This window comes from Apium graveolens, chromosome 8, assembly GCF_009905375.1.
Source record: "Apium graveolens cultivar Ventura chromosome 8, ASM990537v1, whole genome shotgun sequence".
Classification (NCBI taxonomy): Eukaryota; Viridiplantae; Streptophyta; class Magnoliopsida; order Apiales; family Apiaceae; genus Apium; species Apium graveolens.
In genome coordinates, this window is record NC_133654.1 from 227,364,897 (window position 1) to 227,375,364 (window position 10,468).

The window sequence follows — 10,468 nt, forward strand, 5'->3', positions numbered from 1 at the left end:
TCATAAAGGCACTTGTCAAAAGTCAAATTGCCAATGGTGCAAGGAATGGTGAAGCTACCTGGATCTTTCAGTTTCGGTGGTAACTTTTGCTGCAGAACAGCGCTGCATTCTTTCGTGAGTGCAACGGTCTTAAGGTCATCCAGTTTCACCTTCCTTGAAAGAATACTCTTCATAAACTTCGCATAACTAGGCATTTGCTCCAGAGCCTCAGCGAAAGGTATATTGATGTGAAGTTTTTTGAACACCTCCAGAAACTTACCGAACTGTCTATCCAGCTTTTGTTGCTGTAATCTCTTAGGAAAAGGTGGTGGAGGATAGAGCTATTTCTCCCCTGTATTAGCCTCAGGCAGAGTGTGTTCAACAGTAGTCTTCCTTGGTTCCGCCGCTTTCTCCTTTTGCTTAGCTTCTTCATCTCTAATTTCAGCTTCTCCTTCTTTTGCCTTTTCAACATCAGCAACTTTTCCAGACCTTAAGGTAATAGCCTTGACTTGCTCTTTAGCTTCCTTCCTGCCTGGTACTTCCGTGTCACTGGGAAGAGTGCCAGGTTGACGATTGAGCACTGCATTGGCTAATTGACCGATTTGATTTTCCAAGGTCTTGATAGAAACCACCTGACTCTTGCATAACAGCTTAAGTTCCTCAAAATCAGCACTAGTAGGTGCAGCTGTACTTCCCTGTTGAGGATATGATTGCCTTGTAGCATACTGTTGTGGTTGCTGGAATTCAGGTGGGTTAAACTGTTTACTCACTCCTTGCTGATATGGTGGCTGAATAACATTCTGATTATTCCCCCAGCTGAAATTTGGATGATTTATGTTATTAGGATGATAGGTCGCTGGCACAGGATGCTGTTGTCGCTGATAATTATTCACATACTGAACAGATTCGTTGACAAGAGAACATTGATCCGTGACATGAGAACCTGCACAAAGCTTACACACCATAGCTATTTGATTAACTCCATATGTAGCCAGAGAATCAACCTTCATTGATAGCGCTTGAAGCTGGGCTGCAATAGCGGTGGCTGCATCAACTTCCAGAATACCTGCTACCTTACCTGACGTCATCCTCTGAGTTGGGTTTTGATGCTCATTAGCAGCCATAGTCTCTATAAGATTATACGCCTCCGTATAGCTCTTAGCCCATAAGGCGCCTCCAGCTGCTGCATCGAGCATGGGCCGAGATTGGGCCCCCAAACCATTATAGAACCCAGTGATCACCATCCAATCAGGCATTCCATGATGTGGACATTTTCTCAACATTTCCTTGTAGCGTTCCCAAGCCTCACACATAGATTCTGGAGGTTGCTGCGCAAACTGAGTAAGAGCACTCCTCATAGCAGCAGTCTTTGCCATCGGATAAAACTTCACCAGAAACTTTTGCGCAAGATCTTGCCACGTAGTGATGGACCCAACTGGTTCAGAATGTAACCAGTCTTTAGCCTTGTCCCTCAGTGAGAATGGGAAAAGCCTCAACTTGATAGCCTCATCAGTCACGCCATTATACTTTAAAGTGCTGCAGATCTCGACAAAATTCCTTATGTGCATGTTGGGGTCTTCAGTCGCTGCTCCTCCAAAAGAAACAGAATTCTGCACCATCTGAATAGTGCCCGGCTTGATTTCAAAGGTGTTAGCTTGAATAGCCGGATGAAGAATGCTTGACTGAATGTCATCAATTTTAGGCCGAGAAAAATCCATAAGAGTTGGATCAGCTTGAACAATACGATCACCCATGTTTACTGGTTCTTTTCTCTCAGTTCCTGAATCCGAATCTTCAAAATCTAACTTCTCCGGAATATCAAGATCTTCGTCTGTCTCCTCAGCTGTATCTAAAGTCCTCTTGCGAGTACGAGAACGAGTTTGCATAAACGCTTGCTAAAGTACCTGAAACACAACCGGAAACAATAAGTAACTACTACATCCTAATCACTGAGTCCTAATGACCAATGATGGTAAGTATATAAACTAAACAAATACGCCGAGTCCCTGGCAGCGGCGCCAAAAACTTGTTAGAGCGAAAACACACGCTAATATTCACGCAAGTATACGCGTTCACAAGTAATATAGAATATTTTCTAGTTCGTTCCCATAGAGACTCAGACTAATTTATTGTCTAATTAAACTCACTCACCAATGTATGATTACTTCTCAATGTTAAGACACTAACACTTAGAATTGTTAACTAAATATTAACTACAATTAACTACTTAATTAATCACTTAATTAACACTTCAAATTAATAATAAAACACTCATGAGATCACAACTTCATTACTACTCCCTTCAATAGTTATTGTTATTACCTTTAACATGTGACAGTGATGATATTAATCGAATAACACAAAACTGATAAAAGCCAACTTTCATTGTACTAATACCATTCTACCAACATCCACAATCAAGATAGAAGTTGAATAGTCATCAATTATGTTGAGTTCCTATATGTCTACAGAAATTGACAACACAACGATTTAAGCACAAGTTATTCCTTTTGATTACATAAGGCAAATAAAACTGTTAGAGTTACCCACTAATCATGCACAACTTACATGAACCTATGCTAGCATGGCAAGTTCTAAATCTCAAGATCCACCGTCGCTTCACAAAAGATTAACACCCTATCTTATATGTTCGCGACGCACATAAGACGAATACGCACAACCAAAACTAGATATCATGCAATCATCACACACTAAAGTATTAGACAATTAACTAAAGAATTCCATAATAAATCCGTTGCAACCCAATGATCACGATTAGCCCATAATAGCACTTATCGTCATCATGGGTTCATATGAAATCATAATAAACAAACACAAGAAAATATAACTAAACTAATTATATTAAATCAGAGTACGTCACAAGAGTAAATAGGTTCACGGTAAGAAAACTAGCATCCAACGTTACAACGAAACAAGAATCACAAGAAAATATGCTTCCTCTTCGTTGCTGTGCACTAAACGGTCTTCTTCCTTATCTCCTTCACTCCTTGCGTAATACCACTATATTCCCTTGAAAACGTCTCCAAATCTACTTATATAATAGTCCCATAAAACTCAGATTACATAAAAGTGGAAGCCAAACAGAAATAGAAGTCCTAAAATAAATTATTTTTTTCCCCGACCCTGCGCGGCCGCTCAGCATAGCTGAGCGGGCGCTCAGCTTTCTGCGCGGCCGCTCAGCATTGCTGAGTGGGCGCTCAGGACCCTTCTGGAAAATTCCTGAGTTTGCTCCGTTCCTTCGCCGTAATTTGCCCATTTCTTCCCTCTCTCAATGATGAACACATGCCAAGGCTTATTCTTCATAATTACTCCCCCAAAATGCAACTAACACCCTGAAATGCATAAACACTAGAAAAACGCATCAAATACACAAAATACTTGATTTCAAGACACCAATTTAAGCCATTTTAAGACGTTCTAAGTGGTATAAAATGCCACTTATCAATCAGCATAAGCCAAAAAGATACTTATGGCTTCCAATCTAGCAACTGGTGCAAATGTTTCATCATAATCAATACCTTCCTGTTGAGAGTAGCCTTTAGCAACCAGTCTTGCTTTATTCCTTGTAATTATGCCATCACTGTCAGTTTTGTTTCTGAACACCCATTTTGTACCAACAACATATCCGTTCTTTGGTCTTGGCACTAGGGTCTAGACTTTATTTCTTTAAAATTCATTTAACTCTTCCTGCATTGCTTGCACCCAATCAGCATCTTGAAGAGCTTCTTCCACTTTCTTTGGTTCAGTCTGAGATAGAAAAGAATGATAGAGACATTCATTTGAAGTTGCAGTTCTAGTTCTGACACCTGCTTCAGGATCTCCAATGATTAAATCAGGTGTATGTGCTTTAGTCCACTTCCTTGCAGATAAAAGTTGATCTCTAGAACTGGATCATCCCCATGATCCATGCTGTCTCCATCAGCATTTTCTGATGCTCCCCCTGTAGTTATGCTCTCTGAGACTTCAGAATTTGAATTTGGTTTTTCAGGAGTTAAAGAATCAAAGCTTCCAAAATTATCAGAATTTGGCTCATTAGAACTAGATGAATCTGAACTTAAAGTGCCAGTGACAGGTTCCGATGCTTCTCGAGAGTCTTGAAATGTGGTAGGTTCTTCAGCTTGCTCCCCCTGGACATGTGCATTTTCCTTTGGAGTTGTTACCACAGATTCAATGACATCAGCACTTAATCCATCAGAACTTACAGGAGCAGAATTTAAGTCATCAGAATTTCCAGAATCATAATTTAAATCTTCATTCTCAAATCTCAGCTGATCATGATCATCGAAATCTTCAAATCTAATAATTTTCTTATCATCAAAAGAGACATTGATAGATTCCATGACAACTCTTGTTCTTAAATTGTTGACTCTGAAGGCTTTTGTGGAAAGTGGATATCCAACAAAGATTCCTTCATCAGCTTTTAGATCAAATTTTGACAGCTGTTCAGGATGAGTCTTAAGAACAAAATACTTACAACCAAATACATGAAAGTATTTCAGATCTGGCTTCTTTTTCTTCACCATCTCATATGGTGTTTTTCCATGCTTGTTTATGAGTGTAGCATTTTGTGTAAAACAAGCAGTCTGCACAGCTTCAGCCCAAAAATAGGTTGGCAGCTTTGCTTCATCGAGCATATTTCATGCAGCTTCAGTGAGAGTCCTGTTATTTCTTTCTACAACTCCATTTTGCTGTGGAGTTCCAGGTGCAGAAAATTCCTGTTTGATTTCATGATCTTTGCAGAACTCTTCCATGATTGAATTCTTGAACTCAGTGCCATTATCACTCCTTATGATTTTAACAAAATCTTTGATCAATTTATCTAGCTGTCTGACATGATCAGTTAGGGTAGATGCATTTTCAGACTTCTTGTGCAAGAAGTACACCCAAGTGTACCTTGTGAACTCATCCACTATAACCATAGCATATTTCTTCTTTGCAATAGACATGACATTGACTGGACCAAATAGATCAGCATGCAGTAGGTGATAAGGCTCAAGAATTGATGACTCAGTTTTGCTCTTGAAAGAAGATTTTCTTTGTTTTGCCTTCTGACATGAATCACAAAGGCCATCAGGAGAAAATACTGTTTTTAGCAGTCCTCTCACAAGATCTTTCTTTACAAGCTCATTTATATTGTTAAAATTTAAATGAGAGGGTTTCTTGTGCCAATTCCAGCTTTCTTCAATTGATGCTCTACTCAACAGACAGATTGCAGAACCATCAGTACTTGTTGAAAGTCTGGCTTCATAAATGTTACCATGCCTGTATCCTTTCAGAACCACTTTGCCTGTTGAATTACTTATAACTTCACAGCATTCTTCAAAGAAATCCACATGATAACCTCTGTCACAGATTTGACTTATACTCAACAGATTGTGTTTAAGTCTTGAGACAAGAGCTACTTTTTCAATGATGACATTCCCAAGATTGATCTTGGCCTAGAGTTTTTCCAATGTTGCCATCTCCACAAGAAACTTCTGGGCCAGCTTTCTCCACAAAATCTGATAGCAGGGCTTTATTTCTAGGCATATGTCCTGAACATCCACTGTCCAGAACTAGGATATTCTTCCTGTTGCCCTGCAATCACAAAGAACACTAATGGTTAGTTTTAAGGACCCAGACTTGCTTGGATCCTTTGGCCTTTTTAAGTTTGTTAACATTTGTAGCGGATTTAACATCAACATTTATGCTAACATTTTTCTTATCAGTATTAACAGTATCAGACTTTGCATCATACTTTACACTAGAAGGAATTAAAGCAACTTTCTTCAAAGAAGGTTTATTTGATAATAATCATAGTACAAACTATGATATTCCTTAGAAGTATAAATGGAATGCCATGTACTACCACAATGAAAAACAAGGATTTTGTGGCTTAAACCTAACAGACTGACTCTTAACTCCTGACTTAGAAGATAAGGATTTTATATTCTTATTCTTCCTGCAAAAAGAAGCCAGATGGTTAGTGTTGCCACAATTATAGCATTTCTTTCTAGGAGCATTAGGAACAGGCATATAATTGTTGCTTTTATTCACTCCTTCCTTTCCATTCCTATTTTTCCTAGTTGCCTTTACCTTATTTACACTGGTAATCTCTTTCAGCTTATGTTTAAGCTGCTTCTTTGTCATTAAGCCTATGTTAACTTCAGTTGATTTATCCTGTTCTAATTTGTCAGAAGTTGACTCTGCTATCACTTCTGTCTCAATATCTTTCATCTTATCAGAATCCGACTTTACAGTTTTAGCTACAAATTTAACAGGATTTACCTTTGTCTTAGTAGTCTGTTTAACAATGATTGGCTTAACTTGTTCAGTTCGTTTTTCACTTTTCTCATCTCCATAACCTAAGCCCTCTTTCCAGTTCCCACTACTTAGTATATTCTGAGTTGTTCTTCCAGAGTTAGTCAAAGTCCTGATAATCTCTCTCTCCTTTTCTAATTCAGTTTTAGAGATTTATTCATTTTAGCACTTCATCTCTAACATAGAAAGCATCATCCCCATCCTTCTGAGTTTGATGGAACATAACTAACTCTTTTTCTAAATAATCATTCCTCTTTTTAAAAGCAAGATTTTCAGAAGTTAATCTTTCACATGTTAAAGTTTGATCTCTATAGCTAATAAACATGGTTTTAAGATATAATCTCAACTCAGTAATATCATCAGTATGAAAGGCATAAGTTGTTTGAGGTACCTTTAACTCAGCAGCATCTGAACTGCTATCAGCATTTGCCATCAAGGCATAGTTCTCCTCATCTTCAGAATCTGAAGTGTCTGCCCAGCTTTTCTTCTTTGTGACAAGAGCTTTGCCTTTGTCACTCTTTCCTTTCTTGCAATCAGGAGATATGTGGCCTTTCTCACCACAGTTGTAGTATTTGACATTTGAGTGATATCCTATGTCCGACTTTCCTCCTTTGCCTCCAGATTTTCTGAAGCCCTTCTTATCAGAACTTCTACCTTTCCTGGAAAACTTCTTTCCCCTTCTGAATTTCCTGTAGGCTATCTTTGTGATACCCTTCACCATAAGAGCACACAGCTTCATCATCTCTTCATCAGCATCTACTTCAGGTAGACTTTCAGTTTTTGAATCATCATCATCAGAACTTGATGATTCTGAATCAGACTTTATGATGAGAGCTTTTCCTTTTCCTTTCTTTGAGATAACCACTTTGGGGGATTCCTCCTCAGCATTAAGAGCAACTGTTCTTGACTTTCTCCCATGTCTCTTGCTTCATTGATCCATCTCAAGTTCATAAGTCTTGAGCATTCCATAAATTTCATCAAGAGTAGTTTCATCAAGAGCATAGTTATCTCCTTTTTCTTGAGTGAGTATAGTCCTCCTGTTTTTCTTGATTGCATCAGTTCCCTGACTTCTTGTCTCTAAAGCATCCCATATCTCCTTTGCAGTCTTGCATTGAATTACCCTATTTGACATGACATTATCAATGGCACTATGCAGCAAATGCCTTACCTTTACATCCTTGGCAATAAATGAGATATCTTCAGATGTGTATTCACTTTTCTCCTTTGGTATGGTCTTTGCTGGCTGATCTGCAACTACAACAGAGAGCTTGGTTGGCTTATGTGGTCCTTCATAAATTCTGTCAAGGTATTCTGGATCTGTAGCTTCCAGAAACATAGCCATCTTCACTCTCCATATGGGATACTCAGAAGGTCTCAACATGGGAACCCTGATAGTCTCGTATCGACTATGGGTTTGAGTCTTTGGAGTTTCTTCAGTTTTGGCGGGCTTGGTTTGATTTTCTGCTTCTTCAGACATGATTGGTTTGGATCTTTACTGTATGTGTGTTAACATATGGGCTCTGATACCACCTGTTAGGTCACACAACACTGTAGAAGGGGGTTGAATACAGTGTAGAATACAATCAAATCGATTTAAAGCACAAGTTACAGAAAACATATGTATTTGATATCATACACTCTGTTACAATGGAACTGTTCTCTCTGAGTGATGAACAAATATCACGAGAGCTGTTAGGTTACAATTGTATGATCTTCTCAATGATCGTAACTCTTATAGAGTAAACCTATGTCTGTGTTTACAATTGTATAACTTCTAGTTGATATGGAATATAATTCTGTCTCCTAAAATATATCAACCAGATATCTTATATAATTCTTTTAGTCCTCTAACTCTTTCCATGCATATCTTCTTCTTGTATTAGACTCGATCTTCTTTCCTGTAAACCAACTTCCTTCCTTAACTGTTAGTCCTCCAGTACTTAAGTTCTGATATCCATCTTCTGATATTATCTTCTGATAATCTAAGTCCTGATATCCTTAATTCCTAACTTCCAGTAAGTCCTGATTCCAGTAAGAACTGATATTTCCTGTTAGTTAAGATCTGAAACTAAACATGAAACATATTAGACATGACATCTCAAATATATCTAACACGTACGATGCAAGTTGCTTTTATTATTGTATAATGTAAATCATAATTTTTAATATATTTGTTACCTTACCCCTTTTTTTCTTTTTGTTTTAATCGTAGGGAAACCGCAACTGCTATCCTTCGGGTGCGCACTAGGTAAACCCCACGGGCTCACGAAATAGTCTGCAAATCACGTGAACCAAGATAAACCGCTCTTAAGCGACAAGCTCTGGTTCATGATGCATAATCATAAATTCTCTTCCCGTGGGATTCGAACCTGTGATCAAGAGGATAATTATCCCCACTTTAACCAACTGAGCCAACCCTTGTGGGTTGTTAGTCGCTAAACACGCGCTAATTATACACGCAAGTATACGAGTTCGCAAGTAGTATATAATCTTTTCTAGTTCGTTCCCATAGAGACCGGCTTGGTTAACTAATTAATCTATGCACTTAAGCAACAATGTATGGTTATTATTTAATGCTAAGACGATAATAAATTGAGGTTGTTTATAACTAAAAATTAAACTAACAATTATAACTAAGGGAATAAAATTGATTGAATTAATATATATGACAAATATGGGATTCTAACTTCATTAAATACTTCATTCAATAGCCCTATTGTTGTTAACCTTAACATGCAATGGTGATGACACTAATCAAATAACACGAAACTGATAAACGCCAACTTTCGTTGCACGAGTACCATACTACTAGACATCCACAAAAGAGATAGAAGCTGAATAGACACCAATTATATTGAGACCCTATATGTCTATAGAATTTGACAATATAACGGTTTAAGCACAAGTTATCTATCTTGATTACACAGGGCAAGTAAGATGGTTAAAATTACCTACGAATTATGCATAACAAATACATGAACCGATGCTAGCATGGCAAGTTCTACATCCTTAAATTCACTTTCATTTCATTAAGAATTAACACACTATCTTATAAGTTCACGACACTTTTAAGACGAATACGCACAACCAATACTAGGTTATCATACAATCACCACATACTAAGGCATCGAAACAAATTAACTAAAGAAATCCATAAATAAATCTGTTAGAAACCTACGATAACGATTAACCTATAATCAGACTCATCATCAACGTGGGTTCCGATGAAAACATGGTATAACAAACGTAGTTTTTATAATGAATAAACAAAATCAAGTACAAAACAAGAGTAAGGTTCACAAGTAAGAAAACTAGCATCCAAATACAACTTAAAACAAAGATTCACAAGTAAAAACAAGATATTCTTCGTCTTCGTCAAATTGTGCTAACACGGTCTTCTTACATCTCTCCTTGATATGTCTTTGGCTTGATATATTCTGAAAAATGACCTAAATTTGTTTATATAGCAGCCCCATGCAATCTAGAATTCTTCCAATTCGAATTAGAATAGAATCAGAATTCTGCAAAAATGACCCGACGCGGACGCACGCTATCACAGCGCGGGCGCACTGCCTTTCTGACACCATGGCGCAGTCGTGCTCTTGACTAGCGCGGGTGCGCCGTACTTCTGGAAAAACTTCAGATTTTCTTCTTTTCCTTGGTGCTTCGAGCCGGCTTTCCATGAAATTTTATTCCAACACCACCTTGACACCAAATTAGCACCAAAACAATGCTAATTCACCTAATTACCCAGATAATGCCTGAAATGCAAAAACACTCGAAAACACATTAAAACACTTAACAACTTGAGTACAAACACATCAATTCAAAGCTTATTAGAGCATTATAAAGTGTCATAAATGCCACTCAACATATCCCCAAAATTGAATCAATGCTTGTCCTCAAGCATAAACAGACTCAAAGAACAAGAAACAAAAATACATGAATGCAACTAAGATGAATGCAACGATCCCAATAGAATAACTAAACCAATCAACGAGCAACATCTCAACAAATGCAGTTACTCGCAAATAGATCAATCGAATCATACAAATCAACTTACAAACTAGAGACGTGCGTGTGTGCAAATGCTTACAGATATACTACTGCAACTAGATCAATAATCACGACTCACTGCTCAACAAGGCAATCACAAGGTTATAAATAA

At 37.8% G+C, this 10,468-nt stretch overlaps 1 non-coding gene across 1 annotated transcript; it reads left to right on the plus strand.

Annotated features, from left to right (window-relative positions):
• Positions 1 to 1,233: 1,233 nt before the first annotated feature.
• On the plus strand, positions 1,234 to 1,340 carry LOC141681331 (small nucleolar RNA R71). Its single transcript, XR_012558771.1, has one exon. It is a non-coding gene; the product is annotated as a small nucleolar RNA R71 (small nucleolar RNA).
• Positions 1,341 to 10,468: the final 9,128 nt, after the last annotated feature.